The 15,068-nt window shown below is 34.8% G+C and overlaps 1 pseudogene; it reads left to right on the top strand.

The window, feature by feature from the left end:
- Positions 1–1,073: 1,073 nt before the first annotated feature.
- LOC121487522 overlaps positions 1,074–15,068 on the top strand; it is a 128,843-nt pseudogene continuing 114,848 nt past the window's right edge.

Here is a 15,068-nt window from a genome sequence, read left to right as displayed (position 1 = left end):
AGCAGTTTCCTTCCTTGACAAGACCTGGCCCCTCCCTCCTTCTTGGAGTTCTGTTTGTTTAAACTTGCTCAAGTCTGAGAATTGATTCAGGGGCAGTGACTTTCTGCTTTGGTAATTCAAGTTGAGTTCACCTAGAATCCTCTCTCTTAGATAGATCAGAAAGGAATAAGTTGGCCATTTATTACTTTGCTGGGACACCATGATTGACCAGCCAAATGCTCTAAGTTTCTACAAGTCAGACTATTCTGATTACTTGTTTTGACTTTGGCATCCATTATAGTAGCCACATCTACCTTGTCTTTGGCAGTTATGTGCTACCATTGGGTCCATGCCACCCTAGGGTCCAATTATCCCCATTCCATTTAGAGACTCCCATTAGATGGTAGCTGACCCACTATGATTTCTGATCTACAAAGAAATGCATTCACAGAGATCTTCAAAGATGTGGGGCTCCCATGGGGCTTCCATGGGGCACCTGGCTGGTTCAGTTGATGGAAAATGTGACTCTTGGTCTCAGGGTTGTGAGTTCAAGCCCCACATTGGGTGTAGAGATTACTTAAAACTAAAATCTTAAAGAAATGGGGCTTCCTCCACAAATTCCTTTCTCATATTGGTAAAAATGTATGTTCCCTGAATCTCCCAGAGTTGATAATCAAATCTTACATGATAAATCCACTCTGATATTCCAATCCCCCCCAAGGTTTTGGATACCTTCCTCTATAACGTAACAAGAACTTGTAGCATTTCAACTTTTAGTGTAGGCTACTTTCAGGTTCATGCCCTTTTTAACCCTATTAAACTAAAACTTTGTATCCAGAATTTCTTCTTAAGTTCATTTCAAAAAATTTAATATGATACAACCTGTATGTCTCAAACCTTGAAGGCCTCTGGGACTTAAGTCTAGAAATGGATTTAGAAGCAAAGATAAATGCCAGAGGTAGGCCTTGAGGAAAATCAACAGTATCTTATAAGGCACCTATCTGGGGGGTGGCGGGGAGAGCGTTGTAGGTTCTTTAGGCAAAAGAAGGCTAACCCCCTCAGGCAGGGATAAAAGGAGTGTATTAATGGGAAAGATGACTCAGCAGAGTTTAGCTGTTCAAGATTTACAGCTTCCTTGGGAGATTCCCACCTGCCCCTATTCCAATGATCAGGACCTCATTCTTTGCCAACCATTCACTTACTTTAACAGAAGATACTCTGATAAATTGGGGATTCAATTTGAGTTGGAATTTAATCACTCACGGTACAAGACTTTGGGTTTGGTTTTTAGAAATCCATTCCACCATGAAACTCCAGGAGATAAAGATTTGGGTGAGGCGGTTTGTTTTGTTTTTCAAATAGAGAATTTTTCAGGATGTTTATGAAGAGATTGAATTGCGAATTTGAAGCCCTGGGCCCATTCTCTTCTTTTTCCCACTTTCTGCAGCACAGTTAGGAGCAGGCGTCCAATCCTATTGTGTGACTAACTCGGTCTCTGGTACTGAGTCCACGGTTACTCAGAACCTTGCCATCTGTAGGTATCTGATTAAGAGAGTTGTGATTTTACCTTTACCTGAAAGTTACCTTTTAACAGTTTTGTGGGATTTCTATTGCGATATCCAATGGTTCTATTTACCAGAGCCAGATAAACTTTGTTGCCAGCAAGTTGCAATTCGTGGATTATTTAAACCCAGATGCATCTCTCTTGGCTCCCTGAGATGAAGTCAAGAGTGACAATAGGACATGCCTTTCTCTTTTTCTAGTTTTTATTTTGCTCTATACTAGTTGTGCTTGGGTTTGTATTTAGTTTTCTTACAGCTGAGAAATTTATCCCCTCATGAGTTTTATGGTCTGACCATTTGGTGATCTTTGTGAAGGGGTTAATGGTTTACAGATATCTTGTCTCTGGGTGAGAGATATCAGAGAATCTGTTTCCTGTTTGTCTATTTTGAGACAAAATCAATTAAGAATTTTTACCCACGGAGAAGGGAAGAGCTCTTTGACACACTGGTGAGTTCTGTGATTCAGGTTAACTCTTGACTGATGGCTCAAATTTTAGAATTAAAGTTAAAACTTTTCTCTATTTATGTCTATATGTCTGTCTCTGTGTCTGTAAGTTCAGGAGGGCCTTGTGTGTGTAATATTTTTCTACTACAGGATGATATTAATTATTAAGATTATATAGCCTCTTAGGGAATTCTGTTAACTAAATAGAGTTCCCTCCAAATAAGGAGAATGACCTTCTAATACTTTTAATGTGCTCAATTTTAGAATTATTTTTTATAAAAACAAACTAAATATGTTTTAAGAATCCAAATTTGCATAATTTAGGTAAATCTTTGGCAAATGAGACTAATTTAATAAAAACAATTATATAATCTCTGAGTTATTGTTAAATGTAATAAAATCCTATGTTTTTATTCTATGGAGTATTTTCTTCCCAAACTCACACAGGTTTGCTAACCAAATAAGTTAACATTACTTTTACTTATTCTTTAATATTATGAAAAATTTTAATTTGTCTTTAGCCACATTGATTTGACTATTCTGGCAAAATTTCAGTTCTACTGTAGTTATGTTTTTAGTATGTCAGCTTAAAGATAATCTATGAGATCTTTAGGTAGCTTGAAACCTTACACTGATATTAATTTGCCTTAATTAACAGAGATATGCATTTAATAATTTAGATCACTTCTCATTAATATAGAATACTGAAACATTGATTACAAAACAATATTTTTAAGTTTGTAGATTTTGCTTCTTATTCTCATATAATATAGTGAGACTAGATCTCTGAATCTGTTAGTGAACATATTCATTGTTAGTACTTTGAGAAGTTATATGAGGCATGGCCATGCCATGAGTATCCATGAGCTCTGCTGGGCTGTCAGGATGCTGATGTGTAACATTCATGATTATTCAGTTTTCTCTGTGGCATAAAATTTAGCTTTGGTTAAAAATCTCTGCTTAAGAGCAAAAGTTTCAGAGAAAAATAATTGTGTATTTCTATTTTTCAAGGAAAGAGCAGTTTTGTCTTAAAGAAGTAGGTTGTTTTTAATCTCTAGACCCCTTCACACTCTTTAACCTTATCAAGGACCCAAAGAGCATTTTTGTGTGTTATAGTTATTGGCATGTACCATATTGAAAATTGAAAGAGAACTTTTATATATTTACTTATTGGTTCATTTGAAGATAACCAGGATGAATGCATTGCATGTCAAAGTAATATTAAGAACTTTATTTTCACCTTGTGGCTACCTTGCATTGATTTGGGGTAAAATTGATTGATTGATTCTGGGGTAAAATGTGTTTGTTCCAGAATACAAAAGAGCATAATGCAGTACAAAATTTTAAAATGAATTTACTTTGCAATGGTTTGTAATAACTGAGTTTTAAAAACTAGGACATGTGTCAGAATCTTAGCAAAGTGTGCTCAATTTCTGATGGGCTTATTTTTTTGTTTACTGTTGACTGCTTCCACCTAAAGGATTCTTTTTCCCTGCCCCTTCTTCTTCTTTTTGTTTTGTGTGTAATGTGTCTAGATGACAAAGATTCAATGTCTTACCAAAAAAACTTTCTATGGTTTTTGTTGACTCTACTATGTCTGATTATGTAAGAAAACCATTTCCACGCTGGAAAAAAAAAAAGCTAAGTTTCTTTATAATCATATTACCTCCCATAGTTTTAAAAAATATTTTGTTGTCACTTTGAAATGAGCTGGCTATTGTTCTTAGGCATCCATGGTCTGATTCCTATTATCAGGTGTTCAAATCTGACAATTTCAATTTTTTCCTTCTCTAAATAGAATCCTAAATGTAAAATGAAATAAAGTAAATAAAACTTTCAGGATATCTTTTGAACCTAAAACTATCTATGAAATTTCACAAAGAGCCTCTGGAAAATGAAAGGTTATATCCGTTTCACCTTGTAAAAACAGAGGTACTAAAAATAATTCAGTTTACTTGATATGCTGGTATAGATAGAAGTGTTGTCATACCAAGAAATGCTCAATAACAATGTAACAGGGCAGATGGTAGCTACACATGTGGGGAACATATCATACTCTATAAACTTGTCAAGTCACTAAGTTGTACACCTGAAACTAATGTAATGTTCTATGCCAACTATACTGCAATTAAAAAAAATATTTCATGAAAAAAATAAAAGAAATGCTTACCCTTCCCTAGGTTAAATTTTTAATGGTAAAATGTTATCAATATAAATATTTCAGAAATTATATGCTATATGGGAAGTTTCTAAATAACTGTCAATGCTTTCACTCTCCCTAACATGTTTCTATTTATTAGAATCCTGTTGCTGCTTTTCATGATATTAGACAAAAATGGTACAGATTATTAGTCACAACTTAAGTTATTTTTTTAAATGTTAATTTGATTGCATCTTTACTTTTTAAATTTGAATCCAATATATTCCAGGCTGGTGATTTCCAATTGGAAATTAACATCACTTACGCATGAGTTTTATAAATATATTGTGGAATAATAAGAATACATATATTGGTCTTTGACCCCCGGTTCCCAACATAGAGCTCCTAAAATCCTTGTAATTTTATAAGCAATGGGAGTATCTATCACAATTCCCAAATCCCTTGTAGTTTCCTGGGTGATAGCAGCATCTCTTATTCTAATGAGGCAAATCTTAGAAGGCTCTTGTGTGGGGACTGGTCACTAGGAAAACCAAGCTGTGATTAGAAGCTTGGGACTTTCAAGGATGCCTGGGTGGCTCAGTCAGTTAAATGCTGACTTGATTTCGGCTCAGGTCATGATCTCAGGGTCATGAGATCACGCCCAGCACGTAGAGCTCTGTGCTGGGTGTGGAGCTTGCTTAAGATTCTCTCTCTCCCTATCCCTCTGCCCCTCCCTCACACACCTCTCAAAAAAATTGAGACTTTCAGCCACACACCACCATTCTCTGGATGGAGGAGAAAGGCTGGAAATAAACTTAATAATCAATCTTGCCTATAAGATGAAGCCTCCATAAAAATCCCAAAAATAATACTCAGGGAGCTTTCAGGTTGTTAAACACATGTTGGTGCTGGGAGGATGACACTTGGGTAAAGGGCACAGAAGCTCCATGCCCCCTCCCCATACCTTATGTTATATATCTCTTCATCTGGTTGTTCATCTATATCCTTTATTATATCCTAATAAACCAGTATATAGGCATGTGTTTCAAATCCAAGGAGGGGTTCATGGAAACCCTGGTTTCTGACTGATAGATCAGAAGTATAGGTAACAACCTAGGACTTGCAATTGGTATCTGAAGTGGGAGTAGGCTTGTGAGACTGATCTTTTAACATGTGGGGTCTGATGTTAACTCTAGGTAGATAGTGTCAAAATGGAATTGAATTGTACAATACCCAGGTGGTATCCAAGAACTGCTTGATGTGTGTGTGCAAATCACATATTACATCTAGTGTCAGAAGTGAAGTGTAGTGTGAAGTAAAGGAAAACAGAGTTTTTTTCTAGACAATATAGGTCTTTCGAACTCACTTCAGATAGTGAATTTCTTTACTCTTTAATTTTTACCCATTCTAGGTATAATCTTACTACGTGCTTGGGATAGTGGTAGTATATTATGTCAGGATTATTATATGTTATATTAATATTTTTTCTCTGCAATGTATATATTTCAACCATTTTTTAATAAATTAGATGTAATGCTGTCTTCTTTGAAATAAAGTTAACGGTTAAGTATATAATTATTCTAAAACTTTTTTTTGGAATTGACTTTATTACCTTGTTTTGCATTCCACGGAAACAAATTCCCTTGTCAGTTGCACTGTTCTTGTAATGAACTCCCATCAGATCTTTCACATCTGAAAATTATCAGCAATAAATTAACCACAACCATTTTAAGATTTTTGTCATCTGCAGATTTTTTGCTTGTTTTATACTGATGCTTTCCTGAAAGCTTTCACCGTCTATTACAGACCAGATCGCTTTATCTTCAACAAACAAGGTATCTCAGAAAATGGAAAGGGACTATAAAAGGTTATGTGTGAATACAGTCTTCTGATGGCATCGCTTTAACAATATTGGGACTCTATCAGTGAGTTGAGTCAGGACTTCTAGGGCTCTAGTGGAGAGGTAGTTGAATTCATGAGACTGCTGACCCAAGAGGCAGGGAAACAAAAATTAATTACATAGAACTAAGTGACTGAGGGATAATTGCAGTTTTGTTTAGAATACTGATATTGTTGTTTTTTTTTTTTCTTTTTTTTTCTGATATTGTTTTAATATTCCATTTTAGGGATGTAAAAGTAAGCCCTTTCTCTTTCTTCTTAAGCTATGTGTAACTCATTACAACTTTGTAGACTGCTTTGTAAACTGAAATAAAACATTTGTAAATGATATTATATTCTCCCACTATAGGCCATTCAGAATTTGGAAATACTTATTGAATATCTTTATTTTCAAGGCAATGTGGTCTTTTTGCATAGATTCAATAAATATCTGTCTTCCTTTTTTAGTAGGACCTGATTGGAAACATTGGTTATATAATCAAGGAATGCCATATTTGAAAAACATGCTCATTTAATCAGAAATGACCAAAAACTTTTAAAGAACTAAGGTTTATTTACAAAGCCATCATAGGAAAAGTGACCAGGTGCCTGCCTGTTTTACAGGATCCCCAGCCTACAGATGAGTAAGTAGTGTCCCCTCCTGGCAGGCATAGGAAACTCACCATATTGAGGACCTGGAGAAGAGAGAAATGTCCCCAGATTATTAAATGATGCCAGAGAAAGCTGGTGGTGAGTACTTGCCTTGATTTTCTTATCTCAGATGGCTTTTAAGAGTTCAATATGACATTCCTTATGAAAATTTTCAGCAAAGCAAATTTAAGAAGGCTCATATAGGAAATTCACATTTTTGCTGCTCCTATATAAATAACCAGGCCAAACTTAATGAGATCAATCTTATTTTGTGATCAAGAATATTTTTTTTAAATGTTTTTGTTTAAAATGGGTAGACTGTAGGAGTGCCTGGGTGGCTCACTCGGTTAAGCATCTGCCTTTGGTTCAGGTCATGATCTCAGGATCCTGGGATAAAGCCCTGAGTCTGGGTCAGGCTCTCTGCTCAGCAGGGAGACTGCTTCTCCCTCTGACCCTCCCCTTGCTCCTGCTGTCTCTCTTAGATAAATAAATAAAGTCTTACAAAAAATACAATAAAATAAAATAGATTGTAGGAAAAAATGTGTTTTGTTGAGAGTTTAGCTAAGCTACTCCATGGTATGGCTGTGTCAGCACTCATTTTGTTTGTCCAAGTGGCCTGTGGGGACCTTAAACTGACACCAGCCCCTTCATACAAGTGAATGCCACATACAAATCACAAGCAAATGTAGGCTCCTGATATGAATTCCCTGTGATCAGCTCTTGTGATCAACAGTCTCTCCTGCCTCCCAGAACCTTCCCCTGAAGCACCCCTTTGATAAGATCCCGATGAGCTTACCAAAGCCCCGCTATCTTTGGCTTGAAATGACCAATCCAGCCTTAGCCTGGGAACCCCAAAGCACTCTATAACTCAAACCCCAAAGCACTCAAATAAAGGCATATGTCTGAGGTCCTGCTCTCTCTATGACTGCAACCTGTCTTTACCTCCCTGTGTGGCCTCTTAAGGTAAGTTATGCACTTCCTTCAGGACTTGTGGAGGCAATATCTCTTGTGGTCTTTTATTGAACTTTGGCTCATCATCAAAAACCTTGTGCTCTACTTAACAGACGTTAACAAAGTTATAACATGTTCCAATGGAAAACTATACATGATCTTTATCAGATTACAAGTTATCAGGTTCTAGTCCAGTTCACTGCCTTTTGAGCTATTTTGCAACTTCTTGTGAATTGTAATTAACTGAGAAATGTATAAATGCTGTCCTGTTAGTGATTGTCTTTGATGCCCCCCACTCTACCCCTATAGAAAATTTTTCTCTATTAACAATTCTTAATATTACTCCACATAAAATTTGTGATATTTATTGTCCTCTAAACTAATTTAACATTTCTTTCATATCATGAGTAAACATGCTCAGTTTTATATTTGTATGAGAGTCATGATTTTACCTTTTTCTGAAAATTATCAAAACTGTATATTATTTTCATATTTCTATTTAAAACTAAGAGAAATATATTTAAAAATTAAATAATTTTATCACGACATTTTTAACTTTTGGCAGATTAATTCAACAAAAATAAGTAATATAGAGATTACCAATGGAGAGTACATATTGTTTTCAAATGTCTATGGAAGATATTTAAAAGTTATTTATCTGCTAAAACATAAAGTCAATAAGTTTCTAAATTACACTGAAAACAATGAAGTATTTTTGGAAAATGTTATTTCCAACATTACCCTTAATATCCAAGAAACCAAACTGTTACAAAAATAAATATGGAAACTACTTAAATTTTAGTACTGAGGGACAGCCAGGATGGTTCAGCGGTTTAGTGCCACCTTCAGCCCAGGGCCTGATCCTGGGGACCCAGGATCAAGTCCCACGTCGGGCTCCCTGCATGGAGCCTGCTTCTCCCTCTGCCTGTGTCTCTGCCTCTCTCTCTCTGTCTCTGTGTCTCTCACGAATAAATAAAATCTTTAAAAAAATAAAATAAAATTTTAGTATTGAGAGCAAATTACATCTATAATTAGTAAATCATAATTTACAAATGGTAATGTGTTTTGGTGAATATGTAAATATGGTTGTAAACTTTTGAAAATAAAATTTAAAAACATATGTATTATCTCTAGAAATACATGAAGAATAGTTGAATGCATTCAATAAGTATTTAAATAGTTTCTAGTATTCACACAACTTTTGATAGGCACACTGGAAGATACAAATATCTATAAGTTATGGTGACTGCTATTCTAGTATGTGTCACATTGTGGAATAACACTCTTATGGGCTGCCAATGATTATACAGAATTTTCAAGTCAAAGACTGAGCTTAGTTTGATATCAGGTAACATGGAAGGCAAAACTGGGTCAGTAGATCCTGTTTCACAAAGAATGAAAGTATAAGTAGAAAAAATAAACTATGTCATGAACCTAGTCAATGGAAAACACCCACATTTATCTATTAACATGAAAATCAATCTAAGATGCAAGCCCAAACCAGAAGTATCAGTGGATGATGAGGCAAAGAAAATCAAGGAGCACATTTGAGATTCTGCAATAAAGTGAAAGACAAAAATGTACACAATTCTGATTGGTATGTCACTACTGATTGATAAGACTCAATTATCTGCCCCCCACCCCGCCATACTTCTCTCCTCACAAACAAACACCAGAATAGAATCTAAGTTTTGAGTAGTTTCAGTGATAGGAAAGTTTGATCTGTATAAGAGTGTGGCAGATGCTGGAATCAATTCTCTGGCCCACACTCATCCTGAGTCAAATATTGAAATTTACTTTGATATAGTGAACATACCAAATTCTCACATAAGGCATCAAGATTATCTTCTTCCATTATTAATAAAAGACATCAAGCTAATAGATGCATGTAAGATGAGCCTTTGGCAGATAGTGGAGTCATAATTAGAAAATAGGCACACTTAGAGAAATGATAGTCAAAGGTAAACAGTAATGGTTATGACAGTAGCTGTAAAAATGAATGACCAAAAGAACCTATAGCTAAACTTCCTTTGTTTTATCTTATATAAAGAGATACTTATTTGTTACTGATCTCTTTGTAACCAGGAAATCACACAAAAAAGGCATTTGTCTACTGCAAAAACAGTAAATGGTGGCTGAGAAGTGTTGAGGTATGGGGATATAGTTTGCTTGACAAAAAAAATTGTGGTGAGCATGCTTAGGACATTGTTCAAATAAAACCATTCCAGGTAATTATTATTTTTTTAAAACAATGTGTGAATGGTATGTTTCGTCTGGACATCTGCTAAATGGGCTCAACAATGGTTTGCCATTGTCCTTAATTGGTACCTCCTAGTAACTAGTTAAAGGCAATAATAGCCCATGAGTGGATCTTTCCAAGACATGGGTTTCTGGTGACTGGGCATTTCTTGGGATGTCTGGTTGTATTCTCTCCTCTGGAATCAAAGAAGCAGTTATTCAGTGGTTAAATGCTGTCACTCAAGAGATCCTCTAAGGTTGACCAGAATATGCATCTCTGCTGCTCTCCTTCCCTAGTAACAACGAAAGTACCAATCACCCCATATATCCAGGTAACTTCTGTAGGCAGGCTATATCCAGAAAGGGAAGCTGGCTTCCAGCTGTGCCCGATCTGAATAGTTATGACATGCCACACGGGAATCTGGAATAAAGACTCTTGGTCAGACAACTGACTCTGATTCTTGGAGAGAGTTGACCATGTAAAACTGTGGCCCCTGCGAAGATTCATAGTCTTTGGTGTCTTCACATGGGAATAGCAAATTGTAATCCGGCAAATCACTTCTCAACAAAGACCAAGATTACTGTATTTCCCCCCACTACTCATGGTGTTTCTTCTTCAGACACTGGCTCCAAAAAAATGAATACAAATCTCACTGGGGAAAAATCAACAACCAGGAACTGGAGAGAAAAACAATTATAAAATCCAGAGCAGGCAGCTTAAAAAAATATTAAAACTGTTGCAAGAGATGGCCATTTTCTTGAACATCAAACAATAAAAATAAAGCATTAATGGAGAATCAATTAGAAAATTAAACAATTACACAAATACATGAAAAGTCTGCCAGAAGACTGGGGGTGGTAGTTCACAGTAAAAATATTCAGTAGATAAATTTAAGTGTTGAGACATGTGGTTAATTGATTAAACTAATGTCCCAATTCTTTTTTTCTGTATTTATGTCATTTATCGCATGCATTTGTCCCTCTCAGAAAATAAGGAGCATCTATTTTCTCACATTGAAATCCAGGCTGAGCTTCTGGGTGGCCAGTAAAATGAAGTGAGAGTGATGATGTGCCAGCTGTGCATCGAGATCTCAAGCAGCTGAGGTGATTGCGATTGTGTTTTGGCTCTTCTGCCTTTACAGTGAGCACATGCCCTGTGTAGCATGTAGCATGTAGAGCAGAGTAAGTCACCAATCATTCTAGCCATCCTAGGTCAGCCACCTCAGAAATGAACATTAGACATACAGAAGTGAGACCAGAGGAACTACCCAACTGATCCCAGCCTAAATTACTGAACTGCAGACTTATGAGCTGAATAAATGTGTGTGTGTGTGTCTGTGTATTATATGCCACTGAAGTTTTGTGATTGATTTTATTTGTTATGCAGCATTACATTGACGTAGATAACTCATATGAACCATAAATGGATAACCTAGAAGATCAAGTAGAAGAAAATGTAGGGAAAAAAATGATTGAAAGCATGAGGAAAAGAAAAGGTATGTGGAGGGCAGATACTCAGGAGCCCTAAAATGTCAATAATAAGAGTTTCCATTATTAAAGTAGAAAACTTAAACAGGGAAGAGAGACAATGGTTATCAAAATAATAGAAAATAGTTATCATAAACTGAAAAAAATTGTGCAGTTTGAAATATCACTTAATTTCAAAGCAGCAGTATAAAAAAGACACATTCCTTACCATATCTAATCAATATTCTGAATCAGATAATAAAGAAAGATTTTGTAAAAACTCTTTGCTTTTTTAAAGAACAGAATACAGAGTGCCTGGGTGCCTCAGTTGGTTGAACAACTGACTCTTGGTTTTGGCTTAGGTCATTGATATCAGAGTCCTGAGATTGAGCCCCGCATCAGGCTCCCTGCTCTTCTGCTTGAAGATTCTCTCCCCTTCTCCTTCTGCCCCTCCCGTTCCTCCTCCTTCTTGTGTGTGCTCTCTCTCTCTCTCTAAAGTAAATAAATAAATCTTTAAAAAAAAAAGAACAAAATACTTGCAAATGTAAAATGAGTCAGACTAGCATTGGAGTAGAAGTTAAAATACGGTTGGCAAACAATGGCCCATGGGCTAAATTCTAATGCTGCCTGTTTTGTAGTTTTACTGACCCACAGAACACCTACTTGTTTATACATTGTCTATGATTGCCTTTGTGCTACAACTACAGAGTTGAGTAGTAGAGACAGAGACTGGTCTGCAGAGCCCAAATTCTTTATTAGTTGAGTCTTTACATAAAAAGTGTGCTGATAGGGATAGTGGAAAGATCATTTTTGCTCTATTGAGTTAAAGGACTTTGAACTTAGAATCCTAGTCCTAGCCAAGAAATCATTAACCTATTGGATCAAAAAAAAATGTAGTGTGAATATGCAAAACTTCGGAGAATATATTCATCAAGTTCCCATAAGAAGAAATGACCTGAGGAGGAACATTAAACACCAAATGAATCGAATCTGAAATCTCAATGTAGAGGAAGTATTAAATGAGCAGGAATTCATAGACAAAGAGCTTTGCAATAAATATGGTGAAAGCTAAACTGATTATGATAGATTATTACATTCAGTGTAATTAGTAAATATGGATTTGTGAAATAGAAAAGACAGAATGCAAGGAAAAATATAGTAATAATATAGTTATATAAAAGTATTAAACTATTTCAGCAGAACCCAGGAGTTATAACATATCAAGGAGTGGGGGAAATGAAAGCATTCTAAGTTTTCCTGTAAGAGATGACGATTTTGATAGGGAAAAAATAAATAGCATTTTTATATGTAATAATGTATAAATAAGCATGATTAACAGTGCAGGGAAAGTGAGGAAAGCAACAACAGGAATGAATAGTCAATAAATAAGTCAAATTTCCAATTTAACAGGGGGGTGGAAAGTAGAATGAATAGTAACTAAATGAAATAAGTTAAAATGAGGAAAAATAAAATGAGAGTATAGCAAAGTTAAGTAAGTGGTAACATGAAATAGTGTGGTATCAGTTTCCATATTCACCTCAAGGAGCCAGAAATCTCAGACTAATAAAATGTAAATTTTTCGCTATATATTGTTTGTAAAAATACTTTAAACAATATAATAAAAAGTTTGAAAACAAAAAGAAGAATATTCTAGGCAAATGCAAACAAAATAAAGCAAGAGTGTTAGAGTTAATACAAAAGAAAGTAGATTTAAGGCTAAAAGTACTGAAGAGGATACTGAAGGACATTACACAAAGATAAAAGGAACAATTTATGAAGAAGATATAAAAGTCATAAAGTTGCATGCACCACGAAGATAGCAGCTAAATATATAAAGCAAAATATTAGAAATGCACATTGACCTTGATAAAAATGCAATTATGGGAGAAGATTTTATTACACCACAATCAAGAACTGCACAGATATAATAGACAAGAAATAAGTGAGGGCATGGAGGCATAGAATAATACAGACAATAAACTACACTTTATGGGTGGGTATACACAAATATACAATATGTACATCACTAGATCCTACAAGAAGAGAAAAGACATTTCTCCTTGTATTTAGGACATATTTACAATAATTATTGACATTCTGTCCATAAGTAAAACATTTTTAAAAAGAAAAATTTATAGTCTATAATCTCTGATCAAAATCTAACTTAATTCTTAATACAAAATATCCTTCAAATATTAATTTCTTACAAATTAAGGACTTTTGTCTGAATGCTTCTTGGGGCCAAAGAAAAGACAAAACAAATTACAGTCTAGAAAATTATGGAAAGGCAAATAAACTCTCCTTTGTTGGTTATGATTATTTTGTTAAAGGTATCATAGGCCCTAGGATCAAATTGCTTTAAAGGTAATCTCCTAAAATAAGGAATCCTGAGATGGGACACTTCAAGGATTATTTCAGCTGTTCAAGTCTATTATCAGGGCCCTGTGTTTCTTCAGATTGATCTGCCATGCCATTCTTGGTTTATAGGGTTCTCAGTTCCCTCACTACCAAGTTTGCAAGAGATATGCTTTATTTCCAGGGATTGTATTCATATGTGCCAGCATCCATTAGATGAAGAGACCATTTCTTTCAGCATTTCTGTTTATGTAAGAAAAAATAAAACTTTCCCAAAGTCCCCTAATAGACAATCATTCACATCTCCTTGCCCAAAATTTGGTCACATGCCCAACTGCAAACCACACACAATTGAAGTGAATTTGATCCATAGTTTAACTACATTAATTAGGATTACCTGACTGGGTTAAATGGGCATAAGGGAGGAATGTATGTTTCATAGACACCCCAAAATGTCTGCTAAAACATCTTACCACAGCCAGAGGAAAACATGTAAAACTATTTTCAAAATTTATAATTTTAAAGGATGTCAATAAATTCATCCCAAGAGTCTTGAAAAAAATACAATGCATAAGTCAAAAGACAGTATAAAGATAATAAAAATGATGGACAATGAAAGTTGATGAAACAAAACAACAACAAATAAATGAAAAGTTAATACTAAAAGTTTTTCTAGAATGAAAGCTATCCTAGAACCAAAGTTTCACAGTTGTTTTATCTAACCATTGGAAAACAGATAATCCCAATGTTGTATAAATTATACCTCACCATGAGTAGGACACCAGACCTTAACAAAAGTAATAAAAGTAATGTATAAAACAGAAATGTAGAGATAGACCAATCTTACTTAGGAATATACATATTAGATTTAGCCCAGGAATATAGCAGTGAGTTTGTGTTTTAGAAGGCTATCAACATAATTAATGGACAAAATGTCTATGATCATATTAATGGTTGCTAACAAAAGTCCTTTAATAATCAAAAAACCCCAACTCCCTGATATGTTTATAGGACTTATCTAAAACAAAGCTATAAGGAAAATATAAAGATGAAATGATAAGACAAAGTTATACAAAGAAATATTGTCATAAATAAACAGAAATTTAAAAAATAAATACTAGAATTCACATAAAAAGCATCATTCAGGAAAAAAAGGTATTTTATACAAACTTATGATAACTACTGCAGCAAATAACAGCAGCAACATACATAAAGCAAAAATTACATGAAATATAAGGGAAATAAAAGAAAAATAGAAATATAGGGAGAATTGTACTGGTCTGAAATTTTATTTCACAGCTGTTACTCCAGATAGAGTCTATAAAAAAGAAGTAAATGTAAACATTAATAATATAATTAATAAGGTAAGTATTTTAATTATATAAACAATTGTTACATATTA

Source organism: Vulpes lagopus, chromosome 1 (genome assembly GCF_018345385.1).
Source record: "Vulpes lagopus strain Blue_001 chromosome 1, ASM1834538v1, whole genome shotgun sequence".
NCBI classification, from domain to species: domain Eukaryota; kingdom Metazoa; phylum Chordata; class Mammalia; order Carnivora; family Canidae; genus Vulpes; species Vulpes lagopus.
This window is presented reverse-complemented; position numbering and strand designations above follow the sequence as displayed.